The sequence below is a fragment of the Anas platyrhynchos genome, chromosome 10, assembly GCF_047663525.1.
Source record: "Anas platyrhynchos isolate ZD024472 breed Pekin duck chromosome 10, IASCAAS_PekinDuck_T2T, whole genome shotgun sequence".
In the NCBI taxonomy this organism is placed as follows: Eukaryota; Metazoa; Chordata; class Aves; order Anseriformes; family Anatidae; genus Anas; species Anas platyrhynchos.
Window position 1 is genome coordinate 2,733,083 of NC_092596.1, and position 17,017 is coordinate 2,750,099.

Sequence of the window (17,017 nt, forward strand, 5' to 3'; positions counted from 1 at the left end):
CTGAGTCTGACCAGTGGCTCTACCCCACACGAAACAGCCAAACACTGGCTGTACAGCATCACCCATCTTACCTATCCTTCCTTGTTCACCAAAACCAGGAAAGTTCAGTTCATCTACCAGTTGCTACAGAGATATTGCGCTGACTTTCAGAGCCAGAATCACATGGTATTTTGTACGCTCCTTTGTGTGTGTGTGTGTGTGTGTGTGTGTGTGTGTGTGTGAAAAATGAAAGTTACGTGAGTTAACCAACCTCCAGTTTTAGAAAAAAAAGAATGTGGTTGGTCATCTCCTGTAACTGAGCCTGTTTCTTAAAGATTGCAACAATTAAAGCAGTGCACACTAGTACATCATGACAGCACAGAATTTACAATGAAAATGCCCAAACTCCACCCACAAGATTTCCTGAGATGTTAGTTCCATTTTCTACTTCATCATTTAACACACAAGATTGCAGGTGTTCAGGAGCTATTCCAATAGCAAGTCCACGAGGAGTGAGCTTGCACGAAAAGCCATCAGCAATCCCCTGCACCATTCATTCCCCCTTCTCAACTCACAGTTTTGCAGATAAGATCAGCAAGCAGAGACACATGCTGTAAGTAGTATCATTAGACCAAGGCTTCCACATGACACAAAGCAATTATAGAATCTTAATTAACAAAGGGGCCTTCAAACAAGGGCATTCAGTCCCACTGACTCCCTGAGTACGGTCAAGACCCTGGTCCCTCTAGGCAGGGACCTCTGAAGAGCAGAGGCATACAAACCCTTCTCCTATTCTGTACGGGGTTGAAGTTATTTTATTTCTTCACAGGCGCTTCTGTTGTGGAGATGATGATTACTCACAATAATTGCAGAGATTCTTTACCACTAAAGAAAAAGGATAGCTACTAAACAAAGTAGTGCATACATGTATATTGCCTGCTCCAGGAAAACTATATTCTTCAGATTTAAGGTCCGTAGTACTTTCCCTTTCCCACCTATCACTCCCATTTGTTATTAGACTTTATGTCATTTCTCTTTGATCCCCTTTGTTGCTGCTTTTTCTTCATCTCGTGTTATATGCCTACTTATTTTTCTTATTAAAGCAGTAATCACCACATCACCATGAAAGCTGCTCCCAAACAAGCATCTCTAAGGGTCACATTCTGTTGTGTCCTAAGAGTTCTTGGTCCCACTCCCATCTGAGCACATTCTGTTTCTCAATTTGTACGTGAGTGAAATTTCACACCATTACCTTTCATACTGTTTGATACAAGTCAGTCTTAAGATACTACAGTGGCAAAACTCCTCTGTCCCTCTCAGCAGCATGAAGACAGCTCCTAGGATAAACAGGATGCCCAAATCTACCAGGAGAGGAGTGCAGTGATGACAGAAGCCTGCCGAGATATCCCCGCAACTCTCAGCTGATATACCTATTTTACACAAAAGCCACCCTGAGGATATTAACAGGAGCTACTCATCCATCAGACAGGCAAAAAAAAGCCAAGTGTCCCTCAAAGACTTGTGTCTAAAGGCTAGAAATTGCCAGAGAAATGAGTTACTCCTACTAATCAACCTCAGCGGCCAATTTGAATCTGTTTTAACTTTTCAATCTAAAACATGTTTATTGCTCTCAGTTAATCATAGGTTAGGGTGGGCTTTTTTCCTGAGATATTGATGGACAGATTATTCATTATGCCCAATTAAACGAGCATTAGAGAAAGATGCCTCCTTCATCACCAAATCATTTCAAGAAAGCTGTATAGCCTGTGCTAGGCAGGAAGGCAGGCAAGATGAAAGCAAGTTCAGACTGGCATGCACAGTTGGACTGGTACAGAACACATACGAATCAGAGCTACAGATACTAGTAAAATAAATTGAGAAGGGATTAGTGGAGTAATTACAACATTCAAGCAAGGGGAAGGAGGTAGTAGCATGCCAGTGGTAAATGGCACTGTGCCCTTTATGATCAGAGGTGCCCAGTTCACGTTTCCTGCACCAAAGCTCACTGCAGTCATAGACCAAGGGTCCTTCTACAGCCAGCCTCTCCGCACAGACGGTCCCTTGCATCCTTAAGGCTCTGCAGAAATTTATGAAGCTGGATACAGGGCTCAAATATCAGAGCACCTTGAACTACAGAGATCTTTGGCCATAGACACTGATCAACAGCTCTGCCAATATCTCTGATATAAAATTCCTTCTAGGTCCCCCACTAAGAGGGCTGTTGAGCCTTTTTGCCTCTGCCAAGGTCACTGGACCATGAAATATTTTTGGCCAGGTTCCCAAAGGCAATGTGGCTTACATTGTTGAGCGGTCAATCCATCTTCCCCTCAACTCTCAAGCAAACTGTCACCAAAACGATCCTGGAAGTGCTAAAACATAATTTTTGCAGAACTTGTAAGAATTTAACTGGAGAGGAGATGCATCCAGGTTAATGCCACACCACTAAAACAGTAGCTGAACTAAACTGTTACATGCTGCCTGGCAGCCAGCAGGGAGCCATGAGGCTCTGCACTTCCCTGCAAGCAGCAGCACCAATCATTGCCAGGAATTATGCTTATTAAAGATACGAAATGGAGAAAGCTAAAGGATAAAATAAACGCCTTAACACGCGCTGCTAAAGCAGCCTCTGTTTCAGTGTATCCACATCAGATAAGCAGGTAGTTGGAGTGGCACCTTCTAGAATACAGGATTTTAGGGTCACAGTCAGGACATTCAAGTTGCTTTTAAGAATCAGGAGTGTGCATATCCCTTTGAGGAGGTAATAGAAGGAGACCAGGTTTCATTCACAGGATATATCTTAATTTACTCCTATGATGATTTAGATGAGGCAAAAGTATTTTAAAATGCTTCTGAAACTCCATTTGACAAGCTCACAGAGTTCAAACCACTTTCCTTCAATAAACTGGTTATAGCCCTTTTTTAAATGTCATTATATTTAACATTGCTGCTTTGTTTCCTATAGCATTCATCTCAGTTACTGACAGTCAGCAGCCATACTGAAGATGAAAGGAATTTTCTTGCTATGATTTAACGCATTTCACATCCTGATAACTTTCTTCATTCCTGCTGTTTTAAACAAAACTAGCTAGAAGCACCATTTCTGTCTTTTACTTACAACTGCTGGCTGATAAAACAGAAACACATCCCAGGGGAAATTTATAATGTTATCTGTCCCCAGTAATTTTTAAAATGATTAATGGTTGTTCAGTTATATAGTAAGTATGAAAGTTTTGGTGTTCTTAAACAACAATTTCCCCAATTTCTAACAGCCCACTGCACAGACATGACAATGCAACCAGCTGTAAAATTGCTCACAGACAAATACTTAATAAAGGGCTACCAAAGAAGCACTGATATATGTTATCATCATACTTGCATTTGGCTTTACTATTTCTTGTTTGTTGAAAAGAGGCATTTTTAAATGTTGGTTGCAACCCCTAAAGCACTGTTTAATGAATTTTAACTCTAACACATTCAAAGGAAAGCAAGGAATGAATTTGCTAATGTAAGTTATTTGTGCCTCCAGTTTCCTTGCTTTGTGCCTTGTATCATCTAAGACCATGGTAAATCAGTAGACAAAGAGCAGCATTATATGAAGTATTTTAAGATATTTTAAAATCCTGCTACAGTTTTATTTGTAGTGCACAAGCTTCCCAATAACCCTCTTTTCATGATTTGGCAACAATACAGTTCACATCTGGGAGGAAGGACCAGACCTCATTTTTCCCTACAAGTTCCTCAGCCTCTGAACTTCCGTACCTCCATCCCTTTGTTCAGCTCAACAGTCCCTCAGCTTCTACCTTTGCTTTTAAGCAAGGTTCCAGTGTTACTAAAAGAAATGGAAAGTGTACAATGCAGTTTATACACAGGAAAGCACGGCAATTATTTGTATTATCGTATGCTACACACATACTGCAGCACACAGCCTACCATACAAGTAGCTTGTTTGGGTAGAGGCGATAGCGTAGCAGAAACCAGCACAGATTAACTCACTGCAGATAAGTTGTGTACCAGGACAGCATTGCACCACGCTAAAAGGCAAAAAAGAAAAACAGTTCCTACCCCAAACAGTTTATTTTCGTAATACAAGAGGTGGATACAAACAGATGGGAAAGGAGGAGGGAATAAGACAACACTCTGATCAGATCAGCCACCAAAGTGCTGTCAAGTCTTTAGGAGGCAACCTGCCAAAGACAAACTTTAATGAGATTTTTAAGGGGGTGGATGCTCATTAATTTTATGACAAAACACATAAACATTTAAGGCTTACAAATACAGTTCATTACAATGAATAAAGTGCCCTTCTACAGACTAAGAGGAAATAGAGTGTGTCCCAAAGTAGAAAGTAAGCAATTGCTGTTGTCTTAACTAAGAGTAGAGAGAGTGGCTGTGCAGCCTACAAACCTATTCCCCAGATGCATGTGCAGACCTTGTCAAAAGGACTGTGAACAACGCTGATGCTTCCTCACTTTCTCTTCTGGAGAGGAAAACATACACACAAATAAACACAGCCCAGGATGGAATTGGTGGATGGAAAGCAGAACTACCCTGGTTTCCCAAGTGTACCACAGGCAGCTTCCTGACCCATCTTTTTAGTCCTGCTGCCATTCTACAGCCTGGCTCAAACAACGTCAGTGAGGATACAGTTCTTTATGTCATTTCAGTTGTCAAATTACCCAGATGTATCACTACCATGGATAGCAACTCCTATTTTAAAAGCCGTGTTTACAAACCTGCTTCCCTTCACACACTGGAGAAGTTTAACATGCCTAAAACTCCTAGAAAAAGAGACGTAGACTTTATACTTTCTTAATGAAAGGTTTCTACTAGACTTTCAGAAGAGCAGGAGTTCTTACCATCCGAGGTCCTTCAAAAATAGAATCTGTTGATTTACAACATAAGTGTTGGATTTTTTTTTCAAACTGTAATTTTCAAATATAATGAAGACTATCCTAATTATAAAATCTAATGTGATAGATAATAGGTTTTTTGTCCAACACAAGGTCATCACTACACACAAAGAAGCAAGATAGATTGGGGGCACTGTTTGCTTAAGGGCTAATTCTCATTCCAAATAATGATTAACAGGAGATCAAAAAAAAAAAAAGAGTGATGTTGAAGAGAGTAAAGCAATTAAATGATAAAACACAAGTGGAAAATGAAAAGCATTTGTAGCTAAATGAACATACACCAAGTGACCAATGGCTTCAGGGGATTAGATTCTCATGGTAATAATTACATATTAATATAATCAGCAACAGCAAATATTCACAATTCAATTGAAATGAAATGGCAGCACACAAAACGCTGCATCCTTATGGCCATTCAGTCCATTAAACTAAACTGAAACCTGGTACCAATGTATACCCGTTTTTGAAACCATTTTGCTACCTTTACTTGCCTGAACAGCATTTTCAAGCACAAAAGAGATCAAGTATGGTTTGAAATGAGGATTTTGCAACTTGGAAAAAAACAAGACATTTATTAGACTTAGACACAGATACCCCTTTTGCCGTGCAAATTCATTCCTTTTGAAGCATCCAGGACACACAGTTTACATACTACAGCTCAGAGTAAGCAGCTCAGCCTCGGGTTTCCAAATTTTTCATTTTAAGATCAAAATACAAGTGCCCTGTGACTTGCCTGTTCCACAGTAACACTAATCAGAAAGCACTGTGATTGTGAAACCATGGATTAACAGTGGACTTTCAGTTCTAGGTTGACCACAAATGGAGGACTGTTTTCTTCCTTAAACTGAAGACACACTGAATCTTTACCATGCTATTCATTCATCCTCTTTACAGGTGTGCTGTAGCAAGAAGTGCTGCAGTCAGCTCAGCAGTACACATATTACTGGCAACTTCCTCAGGGAAACACCCCTGCACAGCTCCAAGCATTACCAGACCTCACAATCTAAAAGAAAAATAGGAAGAAAAGAATCATTTCAATGTTAGATTACTAAGGAAAACATGTGCTCCAGAAAACAGTGTAAGTGGTTCATAAAACAAGCTCAATTTATTCTTGTCTGAAAAGAGCAAGGAACAATTTTGTTCCTATCTGCCTTTGGGATGAGATCAAACTACACTGCCATGACTATGTGAGATTGAAAACAAACACCAAAAATATTCCAGTTCTACCTGGACTGAAATCTATGTATGGCATTACTACATCCTGTTTAGAGCATGAACTAGGTCCATGGTCCGCACATATGTATGTAAGTATATACATATACGTAGATCTATATAAAAAATCCCACCTCCAGTTCCTTCATTAAAAAAAAAAAAAAAAAAAAAAGTAAATAAAAATTAATTAATTAAATAAATAAATAAAAAGACTGTTAATCTAAAAGTCAATGCTTTTAACCAACATGCTTCTTGCTTAGGAACTTTTCAGTTAGCTCTAGAATGGGAGTGAAGACTAAGAGCCTACTCACATCATTTGCAATGCTGTGCCCTTCAGCCTGTGGTTATTGCCCACTCAGTAGGGACACAGGGGTTAATTAGACTACACTGCAGCTAATCAGGAAAGTCCAAGCTACTAAATACTTCTCATCTGCATGGAAGTTGCATCCAAATGCATCCAAATGCTGATGATTACAAACTGCATTTATGAGCACTGAGAAGCTATGGAGCCTAGGATGTAACAGAGTAAGCAAAATTGGGACCAAAAATTGGGACCCTTCTCTTTCATTCTAATAGAAAAAAAAATAAATCAGTAGAAGGTAGAAATAGAAGCAGAAACCCACTGCTGCTTTCTCCCGTCAGCAGCAGAAAGAGACTCTAGTGGGAGCATAGCAGTGAACACTAGAGGCAGAAGATGAGGCGGCAGGGAAAAGGAGACACAACTTCACTAGCAGACCAATGTTGTATGAAGATGGCTGACTTAGTCAAGCCCAAAATATTTCCCTTGCTTTTTAAGCAAGGGCAGCATAAAAATGTAACAAAAACACAAACGAATGAAAATTATGTTCTATGACATCCTGCCCTGTTCCTGGCACTCATTTGTGTATGCCTTATCAGAGCAGACTGGAGCATGACACTCTGATATATCATTATGAAAGGACAAATCATACAGAGTACAAGTGTCACTGGCACAAGACATCTCCCTCCTCTCTTCTTGAGCAAGTGACAGCAGAACCAGAGTGGTGTTTGCTCATCAAATAGGGCCAAGAGACAGTCACAACACTGAAAGGGGCTTTAAAAACAATATATAGTATGGGAAGCGTTGCAACGTAGAGCAGCTCTGGGGAGAGTGGCAGAGGGGTGCAAGACATGCATGGCTGCTCCAATGCAGGTGGCATTACCAGAGGTGCCATTGCCCCACACGACCTACTGGCTGCCCTGCAAGGGTGATTAAGGAGTAATCGGCTCCTCACCTGCCTCCTCCTGTCCCCAGCCCTGTCCAAAGTGCAGAGTCCCAACCTCAGAGGCTGCCCAAGGTGCTCATAACCCTGCTGGAACCTGTTTTCTGTCACATCTTTACTCTCACCTTACCGTTTCCCTCAGATGGTTTCATCCTTTCCTAATCTCTTTTGGCCTTTTCTAATCTCTCCTCATAGAACACAAGCATGATTCAGTTGTTCCCACCCTAAAGAGCCTGACCTTCAACTATACTTTGCTCTTGCATTTCAACTTGTAGCATACTTTTTGCTTACTATTTCTGTACCTCACTTGGCATTTCTCTGCATTTGTTCTAACCAAGACAAATGACTTCATCTTGCTCATGTCTCAGGAACACCACTCCACTCCTGTTGTCCGGTATGTGGTATGCAACTACACTGCTGCTCTTGAAATCTTGTTTTTTCCTCAATCCTTCTCCTCTCACTTTTTAAGGTAATCCTTTGGTGATCTTAGGCAGATTTTCCTCAGCCACAGATTCCGGCAGGGCTCCATAAACATAAATTTGGCCTTTATTTTTTCCTTCTGTATCACTTTCCCCCAAGGAACACCAGCTGCAAGCTCACAGTTTCTCAGCAAAGAGAGGGGAGTTGAGTCAGAGATTCACTCCTCCACTCTTTGGTTCTACAAAAGAAATTTATTTGCATTCAGAAGTCTTTGCCCAGCTTTGACTCACTTGTCTGAACACTCTGGCATTATTTTTTCAAGTCAGCACAGGGTGACTATATTCAGAAATACAAAACAAGGCTCTCAACTATGGATAGATGGCCTGCTAGTAACTTTAAAGTAATTACAAAAGGACCGATAAAAACTTGTTGATGGAATAGGCAGCAGTGTGAATCAACACCAGAGTGACAATGAAATTTCAGAAAAGGTCTTTAGCATAGCTTTAAGCTATGAATAACAACTAGTAGGAGGGTGCAAGGATGGTCTATTCCCAACTAGTGAACATCTCAAATTTAGTTTTAACAGTAGACAAAATGAACCAGCATTTCAGTGTCTCATTTGCTCTGCATCATGATGTAAACTCATTCAAAAGAACCTTTCCAACTTAAGGCTGGGGGTGTATGGAAGCAATCTTCATTTCTGCAGAAAGAAAGGCAAGTTTTAAAACAGGGGGTGGAGGGAAGTCCTTCTGTGTTTCAACTGAAGGGGCATAAAAGCATCATAACAGAGTTAGAAACTGCTGTGAAACCTCCTACAATTAGTGTCTCATCCTCACCGCGAACAGAAGCCATCAGTTCCGGGGGAAGAAACCAAAAACTCATTGACATCACATCCCTATCTAACAACTATGGAGCAATGAAAAAATAATTTAAGATGTAGCTTCTCAAGGAAAGAGAAATCTCTAACTGTGAAAAACAAAGTTCTCTTCATTACACTTAGATGGAAATAGAAATATCTGTGCTTTTGCTCAGCTATCTTGAATCAAAAACAAGATTAAAAACATTTTGTGAAGATATCAAGATCTACAGTGGCAGAAAAACCTTGTAATTCAGTTACTGAGCTTATCACAGCAAATGGATTGGTGAAGCCGTATCACTAAATGCGCTAGGAATCATGAAAAACTACAGTGTCTAGAAGTGTTGGGTAATATCCCCCAAAAAAGCAGGATGTAGCACTGAATTCTGTCTCAGCAAGGCACTGCCAGCTGTCACCGAGTTTATAGGGCTTTTTCCAGAGTTCAGTGCTAGGACACAAATGGCACTTATCTTCTGCTTTCACAATGACATGAAAAGTCATCCCAACTTCTCCAACAGACAGGATGCAATATGAGCAGCACTGCCGATCATGCAACTTCAAACTGATCCGAGGGCTTTGTGATTTTACCTGGACTTTGCATGGCACTCACTGTCTGAACACGCCCCTCTGACAGACTCACTGGCACACCCCAGGTAACTAAACCCATGCTCAGAGAGCTCACTCTTTAGCTACTTCACTGCTCACAACTATACATGGACAATGATAAATAATGGGTTGGTTTTTCTTTACACTTGCTAGTGTGACAAATGGCAGTCCTAACTTGGCAATATTCCTCACTGGGAATGAATTGCAAATTCAGACTGACTTCATCACTGACACAAGAGAACACTGCTTGCATTTTGGTCATCAAATCTAACAGACATTTTACCAGGACTGCAGCAAACAAATTAGATCCAGGTCCCATTTACAGAAGATGACACCTTTTCAGCAAAGGGAATGGAAAAGATCTGTTTTTGCTGAGGCAGGAACATGAACACTCAGTCCAAAACGTGCAGCTCAGGACCATGAGCTAAGAAACATGCAAAATTTAACTAGAAATTGAACACAGCTTTGAGCTTGCAATGCTTTTCCTATCTCAATGAACTTTAAAACAGAACCAACTTTTTGGTACACTTCCCATCTAGCAAAATAAGCAAGTGTGTCTAATTAAAGAAACATTTTCATTTTCCTCCAAAATATACCCAAAATACATGTTTTTCCTGCCAATGTGATTATTATGAAAGGTAAGAAGAACTTAGGCTTAGGCTCAACAAAGCTCCACATATGTAAGTTCCTGGCTTATTCCATCAGACTACTCAAAAAAGTACAGATTTAGTTCAACAGCTCAACAAAGTATCTTGGTATCATTTGTGACATAATTGTTACTCTGATTGCAGGAAGTGCTAAGGTTATTAATAATAATCACCAATTCATTCCATTTCTTTTAGACTCAATGCCTAAGAATATGAATGGCTTAAAAGTGATGCTATAACAAAGATTTTAGGCTTCTTTAGATATTTGCTTTGCTAGAGAGTTCAGAGCTATGTAAGTCTAAACATTCAATACAAAACCTTCTTGAGGAAAGCTTGCATGCAGACTCTGAACAGAGTTTAGCAATGCCTGAATAAAGTCTGGAGCTCTCACCAAGACTGCCAAGCTCCCCAGGACTGAATTGCACCCACTGCTTTCCCTTCCACGAGTATCCACAACCTAGGAATTCAGAGAAGCTGCTAAGGAACATGTCAAACATCCTTGTTTCTTTTTCCAATACTGGTACTCTGAGAAAGGGGACCTCTTCAGCAAGAGGACTTCATATCTCCAGTTCCCATTTAAAGCATAAAGAAATTTTGGCTGTCTTCATGGAAGCTAAGCTAGATTCAGTCCACTCTTATTTTCCCCTTGGTTTGCTGGTAGCTCTCTTCAACCTCACAGAAGCTGGTGGCACACACTGCAGGTGCAAGGGCAATACTTCCTGTCTGAGAGCAAATCCCTAACACAGCACTTCCATGATCGTACTGTAAAGGACTGAAGAAGATTTCTTGTTGAATCCTTGGTTTCCTCACAAAAAGATCAAATACAAAGTAAAAAATATGAAAAGAGAAATGACATGGGCCAGGAGACAGCCATGCCCTCAGCTGCTTCCATAGAACTTCCTGATAGCAAGAGGAAAGCAAGTCAGAAGTGCAGTTACGCTTCAGCATGTGAAGAACAGACACACCTCCCTCTCTGCACACACAAATTATACAAAGCCCAAGAACTATTTAAACGTCAAGGTTGGCTCAGACATGCAACATTCTGAAAGTATTCTGAGCCCTCTAGCGATGGAGAAAATTAGTGACCTGGCCGCTCTGCTCCTGGGAGTAGAAAAGTGTTTCTCACTACAGTCAAAGCTCAAGTGATGATAACACTTTGCTGACTCCTTAGGCAAGCAACATCTTTGTATTTGTTTGATCTACAAAACCTAAATTAGCTGAGCCGTATATGAAAACTGTAGAATTTATTAAACAACTTTTCCCTTATTTTATTTTAATCTTAGAGACTGTATTCCTTTTGGGAAGCATTATGACCCTATTACTACCCTACTTGCTACCCTTACTTACATCTATTAATTGTTTATGAATTCATAGGATATCATTTCTTCTGATAGCATTGCACATCTTCTCAGAGTACTTCAGCTAGCCACGTGAAAGTAACACATTGAGTAAAGATGGGAGCTGGCCACACAAACTTGGAAACAGCACAGATTAACAAAACAACAACTATTTTATTCTTCTCCTGTTTTCCTAGTTTGCATTAATGACCTTAGTCAAAATGAAGTAGATCATTTTCCTTTCCAATATTCCTGAGCAAAGCAACCCACCCGGCAAGAGCTTCTGTCACCCTGCAGCATTTCACATCACCTAATACCAGCATATGGTAAATCCTGGTCCGTAAAAAATTTTCTCTGTTGCTTTAAGCTGGTCTAGGCAGCATTCATGGGCTCACGGGACCCCTGTGAGCCCAGAGACCCACAGCAGACAGAAGGACACAGCCAAGAGAGCTGCCTGCCACCAACAGCCAGAGCAAGCCATACCTGCCCCAGAGACACCTGTGCAGCATCCTATATCTCAATACCTGTGGCAGGCTACAGAAAGGTGCTCCAAGAGGACTTTTATTTTTTAAATGCTAACTGCTCTAATTTCTCATGGTAACCACCACATTATACTTCTGAGAACCACATTTAATCTCTCTTATAAAAGTTAAGGCCATGATTTTCCCAAAGGTAGGAAAATCCATTGCCTTTTAAATGCAGAGAGTGAGGCTCAGAGATGCACCATTTAAAAAATAAATAAAATCTGCTCCTTGAAAACAGGTTTTCAGCTCATGCACACTGGCAAAAGACCCTGCTCCATGCTAGGGGAAGGGGATGTTTTGGTCCACAACCAGAGCCCCACAAGTTCCTCCAAAGTCAGTTTCATTAGCTGAAGTTTTTTTTGGCAGCTCAGTTTTGGAGTTAAGTAGCTACCACTGAAGTCTCACTTAAGCAAGTTTAATATGTCCCAATGTGATTAGTAGCACACATTTGAATGGAATTCAGCAGACTCCTACTGCAGAGACTTCTGAAAATTCCTGTATGAGGCTTCAAAAAGAGTACTTGAGATTGGGATGAGGAACACTTTTGGCCCAGGGAACATTGCTAGCAACAGCTCAATTAATAAAGAAGTAATTGCTAATATTAAATTCATATATATATAGAGAGAGAGATAAAAAGTGCTTCTTGGAATATTTTTAGTTAATTTGCACAACATGAAGTGTGCCCCAGTAAGAATACAAGGATACTGTCCCTTTGAATATTTTTATTATTTCCAGACTAACCCATGTAAAATAGACTTTGGTCAGATGCTATAAAACTTCGCTGTGCATTCCTTTTAGAGCACCTTTGAGGACAACTTCATGTGTGTAAGCAAACACTTCTCCTGGCTAGTCCTTGGTGGTACTAAAAGAAGCTGCCATTAACCACCTGGAAAAAGAGAATGATTACCTGTTTATACTAGACTTCATTAATTAGCAACACTGCTGAAATAAACACTTAAATGCTAAGCACTAAAAACAAAGAAAAAAAAAAAAAAGCAAACGCAAAAAGGAGTAAGGTGCCCAGCATGTGAGGTGGACTGTGTGCTGTGCCTGTTACCACAAAGGAGTACTGCAATGAAATAGGATGTTAAATTAGTTTCAAGAGACTGCAGTGATGCATGAAATTATTTCTTATGCAGTGCTGCATAGATCCTTTCCCCACGGGAATGCAAACCTTCAGAGATAGCTACAGAAAAAGGACTGTTCAGAGGGGCTGCTAAAATCGAGTTTCCTAAAGACACGGGGCATGTGAATTTCACTAACTGCTTTATTCCTGAAAACCCAGTTTAAAATATCAATAGCAGTGGATTTAAGTTTAGATCAGCTTCCATGAATAGTTTTCTGGATTTCTTTCCAGCAGCACCACACTGCATGGCTAGATTTCCAATCTATATCAGAACTCATTTTCTATATTGCTACTGTACTGAAGGGTCAGGAAGAAACATGTTTGTTCCACAAGCAGAAGGCACTAACAAAATGAAAGCCCATCAAGAAGGGAACATAAAACCACCTCTCAGCAAGTATTACGAATGTCTTTTCACATTGTTTTACTGAAGGAAAAACCCGCACACTTGCCTTGTTCTTGATGCAAGCTGCTCTTACAGCGTGGGCAGTGTACTGTAGGGAGAAGTGGGCAGCTGCTTACAGAACAGTCACTACCGAAATGCAGAAGGAAATGACCACCTCCACAACAGCCCAACACAATTTGCAACACAAGGACAGGAGGAGAGCTGCATGTCCAAAGGGTGACCACAGTGAGAGGCAATGCACAGCAGCACAAACTGGCCAAGAGCCAGGACCTGCTCCCCATCCTTCCACAATGCCTCTGCTCTGCAGCTCAGGTTTTCTTGCACTCTGCTGCCAGGACTGCAACAAGATCGCAAACCCAAAGCCCACGCATGCACACACACACACTTCCTGATCAAATGTAACAGAGCTAGGCTGCAAACACCCAAGTAGACCTGTGCTGATATCTTTGATGGCACTGGGCTGTGCTTGATATATCCATCCATCCATCTGGCTGGATGCTTGCATGCTGATTCCTATTGCCCAGTACAAATACACCCTTGCCTCTCCTGCTAGCATGAAGCCTTGCTGTGCCAATGCCCACTTCTCTATAACTTCTGATATTCTGACGGCCAGTATTTGAGACAATTTTCCTTATTAAAACCATTTTCAGAATTGTTACACACTGTCCTTTTCCATCGCTGTTTCCAGACATGAACAAGACCCCTTTTTGGCACAGGTAACAATAACATAACAGCCTCAACAATCAGACCTTAATAGTTATTACTTCTAGGAACTGTTGTCACATTTTGCAAAAAATATAACCCCTCAAATGAAGCAGGAAAAGAGAATTGAAGCTTTTGTCCTCCCCATTGGACTAAGCTGACACAACCTAAGACATCCTTTTTTTTCCTTTTTTTTTTTTTTCTTCTGCACCTGCAGGATTGTTGATCAAATGTAAATCAGTTCTTGGCAAGGTGTTAACTACACATGGAGCAATGATCCCAGGATCCCAGCTGTCTTGATGCCACCTCTGCAGAAATTGCATTCTCAGTGAAGCTAAGGCCACTCCAAGTGAGAAAATAACCAAACAGGATCTATACAAGTAGAATAAGTTAGATTGAGGGCAGCCCTAAGGCTAGGCCTAATCAGAGGGTGTTTTGATGCCCATGTTCCTGCACAGCCTTGTAAAAGTAGGGCATAGCAGTAGCCTAGAGGCTGGGGGAATTGAGGGGATGCAGTCCAGATGGTCCTTTGGGCAGGCAACTGGTTTTAATGGACAAGGAAATGAGTCAGCAAAGCTTCAGGTCAGTCAGGAATTGTCCAACAGCAAACTAAGCCCAAGAGATCAGAAGAGAAATAAAACACAGGAAGAGCAGAAGGCTCCTTGCAGCACTGTGGATACATGCTGAATGCTCAGAAATTCAAGGTATATTTTGGAACATCCATCAAGTCTGATGAATATTGAGGATTTGGGACATACAGCACTGCCTTTCAGAATCTACAAGAACTCAGACCTAAAGGGTGAAATTCAGATTAAACCCACCTGTTAACACAGATAAAGCTGATGGCTCAGATCAAAGGATCTGAGTAGTGAAAGAAAGTCACCAGTTACGCTAGCCTTTTTACATCCTCTTATCTGTTTTTGTTTGTTTGTTTAATTCTTCATTCTAAACAATCCAGTATGGCTAGACCTCAGGAGTCCCTTCAACATTACCTTTAAAGGTTTTATAATGCTAATTAATAAACTCATCCACTTAACACTATTATTATAACCAAGATAGAATCATCTTTTAAGGAAAATAACAATATTAAGCGACAAGCATGAGAGATTCACCTCTAAAATATTCCTTAATGTCTGACAAACTCTCAGACGCTAAGACTGGCTAGGCACTCACTCACATTGTGCTCAGCTTGGATATTTACCCAGTTAAAGCTCCTGTTCTCCAGTAGCCCATTTTCCAATTTTGAGCAAGACGCAAGTGATTCAATTCTCTTTTCACAGAATCACAAAACTTCTGCAGAGCACAGCAGAACACCTATTCTGAATATTTTCCTCATTGCACATGGCCAATGACTTACAGAAAACCAAGAACGTGCCGTCTTGCCAGAGAATCAGGAAAGGGTCAAATTGGAACAAGCTCACTCTCCATTTAAACCTACCAAGTTTCCAATTCAGAGGAAAGGTTTAGACCAATCAACCCCATATTCACCAGCAACACAGATAAACACAAACAAGGCTACTGGCACAAAATCACTTGCATTTCGTTAGTGCTCCACGGAACTCACTGATAAAACTGGATATCCTCTAGCACAAAGTATTTAGGCACAATAGCATAACACACACACACACTACGCAACTCTACTAATGACTCCGTCCCTGAAACATCTTCAAGTTGGCTTGAAGAAATTCAAGCCAACTACTGAAGTCACCCAATACTGATGCAAATTCAGAGGACCTGTTCTACTATGTTCCTCCATGTTCCACTTTCTCTGCTGCTGAAGAGTAGAATTCTGAATCTCACAGTGACATTGCAAAGGAAAGCAAAATATTTGCAGTGTTACAGCAGTATTTCACAAAGACTTTATGCCTGATTGCATTCTGCAATAAAAAGTAGGAGAGTAATTAGTAACTTTTTAATGGAAATTTAACCAAAATTATAATATAGCATATAATATTTTGCAGCGTTCATCCTTAGCGAACAACCTAGAACCCAGCGTAATGAAAAAGAGGTTTCATTTACAGAATTTTTTGACAGCACTGTGAGTGGGCCTAGTTCTTGCTGTGCAACAGAAATGGTCCTGCTTACACTGGAAGCAGGTATCAAATGTGGATTTTGTTTTTAAATACTTAATACCCAAAAAAGTCTTCCAGGCACAAGTAAGTCTTCTATACCTTGTTCTTTGAACAAATGGATGACAATGCTTCTCCTTCTAAAGTGGAGATTGTACAAAAACCTTCACCATGGAAGGCCTGAACTTGCCTCCAAGGTTTGCACCCTAAGACTCTTTGCCATCTAGTCATTTAAAGCAAACAACTAAAAACCTCAAACAAACAAAACAAACAAACAAACAAAAAAACCTGATGTGATGAAAACCCATGTAATAACTGTTTATACAATTCTGTGTAAAGAAGCAACTATTACTGCTACTAAGAAATATAAGTTGAGACATGCTGAGCAAGCTCAGGCACCAGGTAAGCAGTAGGATTTAGCAAGTCAATAAAGCACCAAGCCCTATTAAAAAACTAGCTTATCATTGGCAAAGACCAAGTTTTTCAGAACACCACTCCACATGATGTCTACAGATGCATATCTCAGGAAGTCATGGATTTTTATTCTTCAAGACAAGCTCTAAGCTTGTGTGAAGAGGGTGATAAATGAGTTAAAAGCTCAAAGCAGCCAGAGAACTGAGATGCAAGGTTCTTCGAGGAGCTGTTACAGTTGTGCCAGCAACTTTTGCCAAACACAAGCACAATTAGCCAAAGTGAAACGCGAAAGTCTGCAGGGAGATAGAGATGGAAGGGGCTCTTCAGATCGCAGGTCTGAATGGTGAGACAGCACAAAACAGGATGGGCACGCAGCAGAGAAGAAAAAACAAGACAACTGAGCAAAAAAGAACATGAGAACAGAGGGTAAATGGGTACAGAAACATAGTAAGTAAAACAAGTCAGTGAACATACAGGACATTTCAGAACACCAAGGATGTATCCCATAAAACATAAGAAAACAAGGCATCAATATGATAGCATACTTGAGAGGAAAGCAAAGCTATATGGA

At 40.5% G+C, this 17,017-nt stretch overlaps 1 long non-coding RNA gene across 4 annotated transcripts in view; it reads right to left on the minus strand.

Moving 5' to 3' along the window:
* LOC106017884 (uncharacterized) overlaps positions 1-17,017 on the minus strand; it is a 466,435-nt gene that overhangs the window by 98,271 nt on the left and 351,147 nt on the right. For 3 of the 4 annotated variants that reach the window (XR_011811640.1, XR_001191627.5, XR_011811639.1), the window contains one exon: positions 5,757-5,892. The exons of the other annotated variant lie outside the window; for it this stretch is intronic. This is a non-coding gene — a long non-coding RNA (uncharacterized lncRNA). The remainder of the gene's footprint in view (positions 1-5,756; positions 5,893-17,017) is intronic. 4 annotated transcript variants of the gene reach the window in all.